We start from the raw sequence: 14,214 nt of genomic DNA on the forward strand, positions 1-14,214 counted from the left end.
TCATTTTGCAGTACTGTGCTTTGCTGCCCTGGACTATTGCTAGCGTTTTGATTTCTGCCTGGGGTCGGGCCCAGCCTGACTCCCTTTCTTCTCTCCTGCATTGGCAGTCTTCCTGTCCTGACCATCAACAACACTGGAGGTAAAACCAACCAGCTGCTTGGTTTGGCTGCTGGATGGCGGTCCTTAGCTTACATGGGTGTCTCTGCAGAAGTGCAGAGCAACTTAAACCTCAGAAGACAAGAAAAACTAAGATAACTTAAAGTTGTTGACACCTCGACCAAATGGATGGCGTGGTTATCTCCTGCTGATTTGGTTCTCTCCATCTTCGGCCTTGTTTCTTTACCTGGATTTAGGCTAGTGCGGGGCTAACGTTTTAAGTTAGCATCGCCACCGAAACACTGCTCATTTCAGCTGAGACCACCTTTGTGTCCATTACTGATTCCAGGGTGTAAAGCAGACAGATTATTTATCCTGCCCTAAGGAAGAAGAGGAGGAGTTAAAATTTAAGAGCTGCCACTCGTAGGCATGAGTGCTGACTAACGCTTACTATCTTGAGTAGACGGAAATCAACTTGGACCTTGTCTGATAAATGCCGCCGGTTTGTTTTTTTTTCATATAGAGCTATACAGAAGAATCGAGAAATAAATGCGTTCACTTAAGATAACATTGTGTGACAGCTGAGAACAATTAAAACTCTTACTTGCAGTTATATTTTTTTTTCCCGTCCTTTCTAAAGTAGGAGGGTGGTGTCTGCAGCTCTGAGTAGTTGATACAGGGTATTTGTCACTGGTCTGATCTTATCTAGAACAAGTATCATGCAAGGTTATTTATTTTACAGCCTTTTCTCCTAGTTTTGCACAACACACAGATCTTGGTAGATGGGAAAGGATTTTATTTTTTTTCTTACTAGAGTCTTTTTGGCAATAAACACACGCCTAACTGTAAGAGAAAAAACTTTCACAACCGAGCTTGTTTTGTGAAGCCCAAACATTTGTGAAGCTTACAAACCTTCAAACTTTGCATAATGTGCCCATCCCTGGTCTCAAACATGAGGTGGCAGAAGAGGGAAGTGTTACTTTTTTTAACCAACAACTTATGACTGTGTCAACACATGACAATTTGTCAAAGCTTGCTGTAGCGGTGCTGTAAATTAATTTTTAGCATCAGTTGTGAGTGGTAAACACTTTGTGCGGTGTGAACAGCTCTTAGTACAGTGTGAGTTGTCAGCAGCTTGTGAGCTACCCTAAAAGAAAAAAAAAAGCGAAGGAGGGAAGGATAAAAGCTCATTTACTAGTACAAAATGGATCTGAGTCTGCAAAAATTCGACATGCGGTGGTATGGTTTTTTTCCTCCATACCAGTCAGCTCAACCTTGAAAATTTGTTTTTTCCGTTAATAATAATCACCTGCAAAGTTGGGAAATCACAACTCTCCATCCCGTGCACCAAGTAGTGCCTGATAGCAAACAGGTTTCTCAGGCTCGTGGCTAGATAAAGTAGAGCCCTCTCTTTACTCTTGGGTTTTGCCTTTGCTTGCTTGCTTTAAAAGCAGAACGTGTCCTGTGAATGCGAGCATGCTCCTTTGTTGAGAAGTCTCGCATAAACGACATAAAATGCCTGGAAAAAAAAATGAGATGGCAGCCCAAAGAGAAATGATGGGGCCTGAGTGCTCTCTCTTCCTCGCCTGTCCCCTCGCTGTTTCTCCTTGCCTATCCCAGCTGCTGTGGTGGAGCTGGCAGTGATGGTTCATACAATAGGAGTTGACGTGGTGGAAGAAAATTATTTGGTACGAAAAGCCGGGGAATATGTATTATAGAAAGCAACTTTTCAGATACAAACCTATTTTAACCTGTCATTTTAGCAGAACAAGCAGTAATAACCTCCCAACCTAACAATGAGTGTTAAGTTGACATTAATTCGCTCAGTCGTTGAATTGCTAACATGTCTACAACTTACAAGTGAACACCCACTCAAGAGAGAGAAGAAAGAAGTTGGTGCCTGGAATTCCTGGCCTTGCTGAAATCACCTACATTTTTTGGCGCTAACACCGGTATTTCGTCTTGCGTTTCCTGCAAACGTTTTAAGTAGAACTAGATGAGAAAAACAGCTGCGCGTGTTTGTTCGCTGCTTTGATACACTCAGCATGGGGCTTTTTTCTCAAGCGCAGCCGCTCTCGGCTTCAGCACCCTAGGTAGGCTTTGACTGCGCCTTGTTCCTGTAAGCAGGCAGCACACATGAAGCTTGGCATGAGAACTTTATCGAGTCCTACTAAAGCTAGTTGTAACCTGGTTATGGTTTTAAAAAGAAGTACGACTTTATTTGCGTATTTGCTCACAAAGAATTTTGGTTTTATTTCCTTTTCTAGATATAACTGTAGGTGCTGCTTGTATGAAAGAGCTGAGCCACACCATCCAGTAAACTGTCTAAAGCAGCAGTTGGCTTGCTTGGAAATCACTTCCAGGACTGCGTTGTAAGTAAGTATTTTTGCAAAAGCAGCATCAAATGGTTTCTTCAGTTTTGGGGCATTTTTTAGGTGTTTTGATTGTTCCTTATAATTTCGTAGTTTTACTCTAACATCTAGTAGACAGTAGCAATGCATGTGGGAACACGAGCACTCCCATGTCTGAAGCATAGAGCTAAAGCCCTTTAAAGGCTCTTTGCTGACTTGCTCTAAAGCTCCCCGGCACAGTACCTGAACACTTCTGAGAACAGGCAGCTACATATAAGCCTAAAAAGAAATTGGCAAAATATCTATTGATCTATTTTGCCATTTGCTCTGTGGCATACATGTTTTTTGGGTGTTCATCCCTGCCTACATTTTCATACTTCAGCATTTTAGCTATGCCGATGTAGCCCTGCTAGGGCAAATGTTTTCTGGAGATATTCCAGGGGCATAGGGTGTGATCTGCCTAACTCGATTTGAAATACTCCATGGATAGCTGCCCTAACTGATTGGAAAAGGGCACTGGTTTGTCTCTTCTGACATGCGGTGGCTATGGCTAGGGAACCTCAGTAGGCTGTGAATGGTGGTGAATTTGGTCAGCTGCATCTGTCTCTGTGATGAGTATGTGTCGATGAAAAAGACCCCATTTCAGGTTAAAAGCCAATTGCATTGAGTATGGCACTGAGAACATGTTTGCACTTAAAGTTAATAACTTCATCTTAGAAAACTTCAAGATGTACACCAAGAAAACCTCATCATGCCATTTATACAGTTCCTTCTGAAAGCATAATCTATTTGGGGATGTTTGTGACCTGAAATTTTATAATTAGTTTATTTCTTTTTATATTATCTTCATTTTTCTGCGGCTGATGATGCAGGTTATGAGAAGTATGATATAAGAAGTATTTATGACTTCAGTGCATTTCCCTTGAAATGGCCTCTGATAATACGGTCGCTTCAGAGAGCAAGGGTGGGAGGGTTAGTGCCCTAGGGCTCAAATCACTTAAAGTTAAGCACGTTATACCAGCTGCTTGCACTACTCAGCACCTTGCAAAGTATTCCCTACAGGTTACATTTGCTGTACGTAAACTAGTTTTTTAAAAAAATATATATTTGCTAATCCCAAGACTGAGCCCTTTAAACCCAGTGGTAAAGCAGTTGAGTCAGTCTTTTGGAATAGGTTTCTTGTTTGTGGATTTTTGTTCTGTGCAGTCGACTGAAACACCTGGGTCACTCGCCGGGTGAGGTGCCGGATAAAAAATCCTTGCCTCAGCTCTGCCAGGAGTTACCTGCCAGATGCACTGACTGCCATTTCATCCTTGCTCTGCGCCCACCGGACCCATGGGGTACTCAGCCCAATTCCATGTGGGTGGATGTGAATGAGATGAAAAAAGGACCCGGTTACTGTCAGTGGTGGGACACCTCAGCTGTGGCAAGTGGGCAGAGAAAGAGTGAGGGAATTACTTGGGGGAAATTAGGACTTAGGAAAGTCTAAGAAAATTTAAATTAAATAAATGCTGTGTGTTTATTTAATTTCTAATGAGAAAAATTAGAAATTTAGAACAAGATAAAACATTTGTTTTCAGCATCCTGCCTGTAAATGGTCTGTCTGCTTCTGGAATTTAAGTTCTGACCCAAGCCGCCGTTGGTTCCAGTGCAGGAGGCAGGAGCCTGGCACCCCTGGGGTGGACAGGCGCTTCTGGTCCCTTCCTGCGCGGGGCTGCAGCACTGGCCAGCAAGAAGCCCTGCTGCGACCCAGCCCCGGGCTGGCACCCCTGTGGAGTTGCCCGTAAGCCTTGCGGCTGTTTCAAGGGGAGCTTTTCACTCTATTGCAATTAGTGCTGGATTTTCATTCATTTTATGTCATGGTGTTTGAATCACTGCCGCACCAGGAGCTGGAGCTGTGCGTTTATTTAATTTACCCTGAGGTAGTCACTACTTGTTTGGTAGAGCGGGTTTGTACCTGGTGTCGCGGGGCGCACACTACTGAGACAATCTATCTCAGTTATATCAGTTCCTTGAAGGATTCGCTATTCCAGTGTGGCTTTCTGCCTCATGTCCTTCCAATTTAACTGTATTAGTCTGTTTAATGGTGCCAGAAGGCCACATATTGGCTCTCCGTGAAGCCTCAAACAGTAGATGCATGCTTTTAAATAGTTAAATAAATGTTAATTATGATTCACGAATAGTTTTTCCCCAACTATTAAGTAATATCAAACACTGAATTTTTCAATCAGTAATTGTTTTTCCAGCTGCTGAGTGGGACCAAGTATTCAGTATTTTTAGAGGGTTATTTTTGCAGCTGCTCGGCTGCTTTAAGCATAAAAGTCTTATGTTATTTTGTAGGGCTTGACAGCCTTGGATGAACAGTGGGCACAAGTTAGTGAAAGCCTGTGGTGGAAGTGGAATGATGACAATCTTCTGGTGCACCTTGGTTAGCTGGGGATAGTTTGGGCTGCATCCAGATAAGCTGAAAATAGCATATTGGACACTTTTGAAAGTTTGTGGTTTTGCAGCTTTTTCTCACAAAAAGCTGAAGTCTCTTTCTTTCTCACTGTGCTAGTTATTACACAGGTGGAAATTAGTTATTTTTTCCCTCTCAAGATCTTGAGACTTTCTCTAAGGGATTCAGCCAGTGTGAATTACTTCATGAAAAAACGGTTTGACTTGTTGGACCTCCTTGCAAATAGTATAATACCACAGAATTTTGTCTTAGAAATACATATTAGGTGCCTTTCACTGAAAGATCTTAAGGCATTTTCAAATATCAATTAAACCACAGATCATGATGATAAAGGAAGAGACACTGTTCTCACCCGTCATGAAGACTACCCTGGCTGTGAGTACATTGCTCACATTTGCCCAGTGATTCATTAGCCAAGCCAGTAAAACAATCTAGGCAGCCTGATGCGGTGGCTTACTGGTAGGTTTTTTTCAGCCGATTGCTCATTTTGACATGATGCATAGCAGCATCGGAGCATTTACTTGGGAACTTACCTTTTTTGTGCATCTCCTTTCTCTGGTTTTCCCACCAGATCTGCTCTGCTGCCTCACAACACCACTGTTTGCATGAGCAGTTGCTGTAATTCTTTGAAGCTGTGAATAAGACATCTTCTAAATATCACTCGTGTTTTGATGAAGCCATAGTTGTGAGCACAGAGTGCACAAAGGACACTTGACAGTGAGAACTAGAGAGAGGCTGATTTTGGTAGGGGAGAAGACCAAATAGTGAAGGTTAAATTCTGTTTAATGTTCAGTTGTGTTGGGTGTTTAAGCCAAAACAAAAAAGAAGCAGAATAAAAAGCTTCTGCAAAGCAGAAGTGTGAGTGAAATGAAACGTAGTGGCTAGACAAATAAAAAACCCACATTCATTAAAAAACCCACCAAACTTAAATTTCAAAGCCCCGGTAGAAGAGGTGATCTGTCGGCCACCCAGTTTGGACTGGGCACCCAACTGGAACTCATGGTCTGGGTTCAGTTCCCCGCCCCGGTCACAGGTTTCCGGTGTGTTCCTGGGCAACCTCCTTCATCTGCCCCATGACTGACTTCCTCATTTGTGCAGCGGAGATCATCCTCCTCCCTTCCATTGTGAGGGTGAAGCCTAGTGATGCTGCTGAAAGACGTGGCTGTTGCGGCAGGGAGAGCCAGCCCGGGGACTAGAAGCAAGAGGGATGCGCTTCCTCACAGGGGATAATCACCCATGCTGCTTGCATTTCAGTGTTCAAGAGTAGAGGAAATGATTTCCAGACTTAGAAAGGGTTGGGTTTTTTCTTTCTGAGTCTTTCAGGCCTGTTCTTCATGGTGTTTGGCTGCCCCAGTGCAGCGGCAGGCACTTGGAGTATTCCCTGTCTCTCGCCTTTCTCCTCACAGTCTGTCTTCTCATGGCTTGGAGTCATTCCTGTCTGCTCAACACACGCGACCCACACAAACCCAACGGGATCAGGAACGCAGCTTCTGTCATCTCCCGAGTTATGCAGAGATCTCTTGACATTTAAATATAGTTGCATGTTAGAAAGAAACCGAAGAATGCTTGAGTGTGGTCAGGAGGTGACCCTAGCAGTCAAGGAAGGTGGTATGAGGGAGCGGGCCATCACCTTCCCAGCCTCCTGGCAAGGTGTGCGCTGGCACAGTGTTGCTGCACCTGCTGAGGGTGTCCAGATAGCCCACCACCATGGTTGGCCTCCAGCCCCTCTGCTCCTCCACTCAGCCCCTGATAGGCAAATACTCATTTGAGAGATTTTGATATGAATTCACCCAGTGCTGATGCTAATTCTGAGTAAGGAATCAGAAATGACAAGTCACATGCCTTTTGATGTGTCCTTTTATCTCCTGTGGGTTGGTAGTTAAACTTTTCTCACCCCTTAGAGGAAGTATTTTTCTCTGGGAAGAGGGTGTGGAGCCCCATACACTCTTTTTCTCTTCCAAACATTAGTAATGCTCTTCTCCAGCCACTGACAAGATCTTGAAAGTACAGACAGGTTCATACTCAGACCAGAACCACGTTTTGTTTTCTATTTGATTCTGCTACAACAGCTCATGCTGTTTCCTGTCCTCCCACCTTCTTACTGCCTTCCCTTTTTTTGGCCTTGCTTTCACAAACCTTCCTTTGACCTGACCCTCAACTTTCTCCGAGCTGCCAGCATTAATAAGAGATCCTCCTCTTTGGGACCTACGTAGTCCGCCCATCCCTGCTGTATTTCAGTCCTCCTCCCGTGGCCACAGAAATGCTTTCCCAGCCTTGCTTTGAGATCCATACTCACCTGGACCTCCTTCTGCCACTGATTCTCCCTATGCTGACCCTTCCGTGTGAAGTTTCTTCTCCGTCGTGGCTTGTGTCTGGTAGGATACAGAAGTGGCACAAGGTGCTCTTCCCTCCCAGGTCCTCCCTCCTCTACTTGTTCCTTATTCCTGAATGGCAGCCAGCCTTTGTCTTGGGCAGGTTGACTTTTCTTCAGTAACTCTCTCATCAATTTACTTTCCTGTTTATTTTTCCCCACCATTTCACTGCACCCAGCTTTCCCTCTCTCCTCATTCATGAAACGGTTTGGTTCGGTTTGGTTCTGGTTTCTCATTCGGACCCCAGTTGATGGCAGTACACAGCAGCCTAAATTCTGAGCCCAGGTGCCAAACGAGGGTCATACCAGAAGTCTGCCAGCCCTGCCTCTGACCATGGCCAGGAATGGACATCTGTGGAGAGTGTTTGAGAAGGCAGCAGGCAGGTGGGGGTAGTGCCAGGCACTGGGGGATGTGCCGGAAAGACTGTGATTTAGAGCCCTCCAGAGACAGAGGGTGCATAAGCCTTGGTGGACCTGGGAGCAGCCCCATTGATTTTGGTCTAGTTAATCCCGTTTTAGATTAATAAAGAGCCCGCTTCTTGCTTGGAGAGGCACAGTGCAGCTCCAGGCTGGCTGCTGCGTCTAACCCAAACCTCTAAGTATGAGGATTTTCAATTATAGGAAAAGCGATGTCTCATCCCTTCTGAGGCTGGTTAGCTCAGAGTCCCCTGCCATGAGAAAACACAGCTGGTTTGAGATGTGGTGCTGCTGACACTGGATGTCCCTTCTCTGCCTGCCATGCTTATCCCTTTTCCCAACTGGTAAACCTGGGAATTTGGTCTGCTTACAGCTCCAAGGGACTGCTGCCTGAAAATATGGCAACCGCTTAGTTGGCCATTGCTGTTTCAACCCTGCACCCAAGCTACAAGTAACGAGTTATTGAACTAATTTAGCTTTATACCGAAGAAGTGATTTTCCTCCTGCAAATTAGGAAGCCAGCTATTTAACGCAGTGTAATTGACTTTAGCTGTAAGATTCAATATACTTATCTAGGATTACAGTTCAATAAAATCTAATTGCGCTGAGAGCAACAGGAATTGTAGAAACACCCAGGGACTTTTTTTCGCCTTTCCCATGGACAGGCTACACTGGATGTCTTCTGGTCCTTATGGTTTGGGTTACACTGCTGCTTGACCTGTATGTTGGCAGGAGCAGCTTGAGGTGGCACCGTTTGGCGCGGGGAGGTGAAGCCAAGCGGCTGAAATGATGGGTAGCCTTCTTCAGTCAGTTTTACATGAGTGACTCTCTCATTTCAGCATGCCCTGCTGGTGTCGGGCTGGGGGAACGGGAAGTAAGCTGTGTCTGGTTTCATTATGATGATGATGATAATAGGATCCACAAGGTATATGAGATTAAAAGCCCTATAGCGTTGCAGGCCAAATCATGCACAGAGAACAAAACCTGAAATCAGTTCAGTGCCTAAACATCCTTCTGTCTTGCCTCACCCAGTGTAGAAATAATTACGGGAAAACAAATATTTATTCAGAATTTCCTCTCACTATTTACCAAGTAGGAAGCTGCGTTAAGCCAATTTCTACATAGAAACATTTGCTGGCCATCGTGCATTGGCTTTTATAGCTGTGTGCTGTAATTGCAGAGAGCCTTTTTGCCCAAGTATCCATTAATGAGTTTTTCATCAGCCACTCTGAACAAATGGGAAAGCATTAGATTTAATTTTTTGCTTGCAGAGCTTCAGGGAGAAGTACAGACTTTTTCAGTGGGACAAGGACACTGGCACAGGTAATAAGTGATTTGGGATGACAGCTGAACAGACAGTGTGGCAAGTGTTCTTGTCACACACAAGGACACAAACTTTGTTATTCTTTCTTCCTAGAGATAGGTCCCAAACCACAACCCTTGATCCAAATGTGAGCTTATGTCATTAGGAGTGCTTACCTACTGCCATGCTTATTTTCTCCCTTATTTCTTCCAAGTATTAATTATCCTGTTGCAAGCAGGAAAGGAAAAATATACTTTCAGACCAAACTAATAGATTTGGCTGGTTCTGATACGCTGACTTCATAAGCAACAAAATATATAACATTGCTTGGTTACGGCACTTGCTGTACTAATCATTCTCTGTGCAACTGCCTATTTTTTACATAATTTTAAACAAATGCCAAGACTGCAGAGAATAATAAACCAAGGTAATCAAGGCAGAACAGGCAGGTTTTGTGGTATGAGTCAAAAACAAAACACAAAAACCCTCCAAAAGCCATGAGAATTGGAAAGAGAGGCTCTTTCACATGGCAAAGTTAAGCTATAATTACTGAGTGCAGAGAACATTTTTCTTGCAGGAATGAGTGGTGAGCCTGGATCGTGCCGGAGATCCCTGAAGCTGGCATAGCCACAGTTTAAGAGCAGAGAAGGGAGCTTGCCAAGAAAATCATTCTTTGTTCTGGTTATGGAGTTGGCTTTCATTCTGGCCTAATGCATGCTGGTTCTTAGTACTGCTTTGGGTGATGGTTAACTGGGACGGTGACAATACAAAACATCGGTTTTCAGGTGGCATGAAACTGAAGAAGAAATTCATGTAGTGCCCCGGTTTTCTGTTTGTGTTGAGCTGTTAGGGAGAACTAGACAGACATGTAAAGTACATGTACCTTTCTTTATGAGGTGGTGAACCCTGTTTTGCTTTGTTCCCCTTGCCTTAATTTTTTCCATCATGACATTCAGGAGTGGGTGCAAAATGAACTAAAAAGCAGCCATGGCAGATACACTTCAAATTTTGCCCACTTAGCTTGCATCAAAACAATAAAGCATCAAAACAGTACATGGCCTGCTGGTATGCAGCGCCAGACGGCAAATGGTTTGTTAGTATTGGCAATGCTCTCATGAAGCCAAATATGATTCTTTCGCTTGCTGGCTTGAGAGTGCAAAGTGCTTTTAATTCCCATTCAATTTTTCTCTGCTTTCTCTGTCTTAGTATTGCCACCCTTGTACCTTGGAATAATAAAACTTCAAAGAGTTCATAAAAGTCACGGTCAAAAGCATGTGTTATCCTAGGTCAGGCAGAGAAAATCAGCGCTAAGTGCAGTCCCTTCTCAAATCTGGCCAAAATAGTGTGTCTCCTCACATTTTGGGAGTGTGTCGGTCCATTTCTCTCTGAAATAGCTGATGTAAGTAAAAGTGTAAATATGAGAGTCCCCAAAAATGTTGTAAGGTTGATGATACTCATTGGATTCTGTGCTGAATATAGCTAAAGCTGTATGCTTCTGGATATCGTTTCTAAATCACAATTGAGATTGCATCTTGTTTAGTATTGTCATAGGTTTGTTTCATAAATGTAGCTCTGCAGTCATTTCTTATTTCAAAAGAGCTGTGTAAATTGCTTGCGTTAAGATGTTTTGTCGTTGAAAAGCAAGACTTTCATCTAAATCCACTTTGCCCCATTCAAAGGAGATAGAGTACAATATTTTGCAGATACTTCTAAGTATTAGCTTCATGTCTAGCCACCTACACAGTTAGGGAAATAAAATCTAATGTCATCTCCAGCCAGTAAATAATTTTCTTTTCCCATTTTATGCCATTTGTTCCATCATTCCTTCTCCTCTACAGCTTCGGATTTAGCCTGTGTTCTTGTTTTAAAACCTACCATTTTATTACTCTCAGTACTTGGTGTTTAGATGGGTCCTCCTCCATCTTGTCCAAAGTATATTGAGGTTCTCCTCCTATCTCCATGCCTTGTTTTTAAGAATTAGTAGCATGCTGTGTAACTCATGAGTTACTGATATGAGAGTTGTGCTTCCAGCAGCGCTGCTGATGTGCTCCAACTGCTGGTGGGTGCTCAGTCTGCAGCACCAGGCTGGAGTTACTGCCAGGCAAAACACAAAAATTGGGCATCACATCTGCTCCACAGTACTGGCGGTTTCAGTCTACCAACAAAGGCTAATACAGACGTGGCCATTAATTTCTTACCCATCCAGGAACATACTTCTAATAAGACCGTGTATCCACTGTTAAATGTTTCAAATACTGTCCCCTTAATCTGTAAATTATTGGTCCATTTAACAGGGGTCTGTGTTCAGTCCCAGCCTTGACACCCGTGTGGTACCCACTGAGCCTGGTGCTCCTGCCCCAGTCATCTCCTCCATTTTCATGCCAATGGAGTAGCCTAATCCTCTTTCTGTTAAAGCCTCACGCCTGTTTCTCCCTTTGGTTTCTTTTTTGTTGTTGTTGTTCTAATGATTTTGCTATTCCAGGGTAGATTCCCTGGCAGAAGACCCACAGTATGGCTGTCTCATATCACCGTTATCCTGGTAGTAGCAAACACCCTGTTTTGTGTCACCTTTTCTTCAGAAAACACCACTAGAGGCAGTTGCAGGCTCACTTGATCTTTTCCTGTTTAGAAGATGTGAAAATAATTAATGAATCGTTCTGGGGAGGTGTGACCTGAGGGATGCAGACATGTGGGAGTGTTTGTTTGTTGAAAGCATCAGAAGGGGAATCACTCTGTTATCCGAGTAACGGTGTCAAAAGGTGGGAAATCAGCATGCTCTGAAGTTTCATCGAACCTTGATTCTTCTCGCATCTTCCTAGAAGATGCTTAATTTTAGAAAAGTGCAGAAAGAGGGGAGAACAGAAGCTCTTAAATTCCCAGGATTTCCTTTGGGGGAAGAGATCCTGCAGGGGAAGGAGAGAATTCTTCTAATAATCTTTGCAGCATTTAATCCCAAGAAAATGCAATAATATCAGTGCTTCCACTGAGAGTTCGCAGCGTATTCTTTCCGTAACGAGACCTGTTTTTGGTTTCTTTGTACTACAGTCTGATTCAGACTGTACTGAGTTGACTGACGAGAGCGAAATCTGTTTTTGACAGATGTTTCCCGTGATCTGGTGTATACAAACACGCCTGTGAGATGACAAGCGGCTTGTTTACATAGGAAATCTATTTTTTTTAATTAAAAAAAAAACAAGAAAAAACACACAAACACAAAACAACGTTCGGATCAGTCATTCTGATCAAGGCAGTGTCAATTATTAGGCCGTAAGGGGAACTGATGACTCAACTTAGGCACAGCGCTGCGGCGGTCCCCGATTTTCGGTTTCATAACACATTCTTTTCAGGAATGCTTTTCATTCATACCCGACGTTTAAACGTGTCTCTGGGAGCGTGTGTCATTTTGTGATCGGGATGCGAGAGACCGGCGTCAGCCTGCGCCGAGCGGTTGTGCAAAATTTGGGAGACATCCCCGTGCCTCGGTGGAATGCCGGGCGCCCAGTGGGAGAGGGGTCCTCTGACCCATCACATTGCCCACCTGGACCATACCCACACACCACCAGTGTCGTCCGTCACCACATTAAATTTATAGATAAGTTCACATCGATAAAATTGAAAAGCACTTTGATTCAGAAAGTGAAATGTTTTGATCAGATCCCGTGCTTAGTAATTCCAGCGAGCGCGCTTGTTAAAACGGGTGAGTCAGAAGTGGAAATGCAAAGCATTTCTCTGAACGGTGGCCGGAAATTAGCTCTGAAAACTGAAACAAAGCCCAGACCGCAGTTTTATCTATTTACTTAATAATTTTAGATCTGCGAAAATCCCTTTGTCTTTGGGAGACATTTTGATTCCTCTCTTGTAGCGCTGGTGCAATCCTTAGGCTGGATGATCATCCTTTTCAGGACTGTCTGACGTGTCTTAATTTTTTGGTTTAAAAAAATTAGTTCCCTGTAAGTGGCTGCATGGCCTGTGGTGCCGCCCAATTCTGTCACCACGTGTGGTAGAAGTTGGTGGAAGTATTAGGCAGGACGGGATATTGCAATATTTGAGGTCGTGTAATACTGAGGAAGAAATCCAGGGGAATTGAGTGGAGTCACTCAGCTGCTTATTGCCCAATCATAGGTTATATATATATAACGGGGGCTGTCTGACTGCTTCGGCACCAAACACTCATTGGTTTGGGGCTGGCTGCTCCCCAGCTTAGCATGGAGAGGCCGTGGTGGTGACAGTCCCTCGGTTTGTCAGGACATAGCCCTCTGTCCACGGAGAGAGTGCAAAGGGGGGGATCATCAGAGTTTTGATGTTAGTAGAGGTGGTCTTGCTGCTAAAAACTTAAAAATCAGCATATTGGGTGATAGATAGCAGCATTCTGGTCCTCATCCTGCACTCAAAATGTTGCTCCTTTCTTCTCTGCTAACGTCTGGGTACCTGCTGCTCATCCTTGAGAGTGAGTCTGGATGCTTTGGACTCGCTGCACGGCCTTGGACAACATAGGGACTGTCTTCCTGGCAGCTGTTGCGTGGTCTGAGGCCCACAAATGTAAATCACGGTGGAGGAGGACAAAGTAATGTATGTGTTTAAGGGACTTGCAATTCCCATGGCAAGGCTGGTGAAGTAGTGCTCGCTTCAAAGAGAAGACGGTCTGGGTGATTTTTCTTAATTACTGTTTACCTAAATAAATAAATAATGCATATTCATGGCTTTAACTAAAGTAACTCGTGTTGAAATGTTTACCTCTCCCGAGGATAATTATTAAGGGTGGGGTGGTGGGGGTGCGGCAATTAATAATAAAACATTTAGACGAGATTACAGAATGTTCTGATTGGAATAGTAAACATTATGCTAGAAATAAAAGCAAATACATGGAGCTGTCTTGAATTTAAAAAAAAAAAAATTACTATGCTATCCAAAGAAACGCGCTGAACGGAAGCAGTTCAGGTGAAGGGGTGCAGCTCTTGGTCTTGGACCTCTTCAATATCACACAGAGGTTCCTTCAGCGTAAAGTTAGATTTGTTGGTAAGTTCTCCCTCAATTCCAGCCCAGAAAACACGACACGAATATTGGAATCCACACAGATCAGTGCAGCAGCACAGATCCATCAGCACCGCTTTGAGGCTGGTGCGTGTTGATTCTTAAACCAAGCGACGGAGAGTGTTTCAGCTGTTTATATCAGTAGTAAACAAAACCTTCGTTTGTGTTGTGAACCTTCTGCAGATCG

General features: G+C 43.9%; 1 protein-coding gene across 1 annotated transcript in view; it reads left to right on the plus strand.

The window, feature by feature from the left end:
* BACH2 (BTB domain and CNC homolog 2) overlaps positions 1-14,214 on the plus strand; it is a 151,581-nt gene that overhangs the window by 44,545 nt on the left and 92,822 nt on the right. Inside the window, exon 2 of the mRNA XM_009281932.2 lies at positions 2,364-2,472. The gene's annotated coding sequence lies outside the window, so the exon portion shown is untranslated. The remainder of the gene's footprint in view (positions 1-2,363; positions 2,473-14,214) is intronic.

The sequence above is a fragment of the Aptenodytes forsteri genome, unplaced genomic scaffold (assembly GCF_000699145.1).
Source record: "Aptenodytes forsteri isolate BGI_AS27 unplaced genomic scaffold, ASM69914v1 Scaffold20, whole genome shotgun sequence".
Taxonomy (NCBI): domain Eukaryota; kingdom Metazoa; phylum Chordata; class Aves; order Sphenisciformes; family Spheniscidae; genus Aptenodytes; species Aptenodytes forsteri.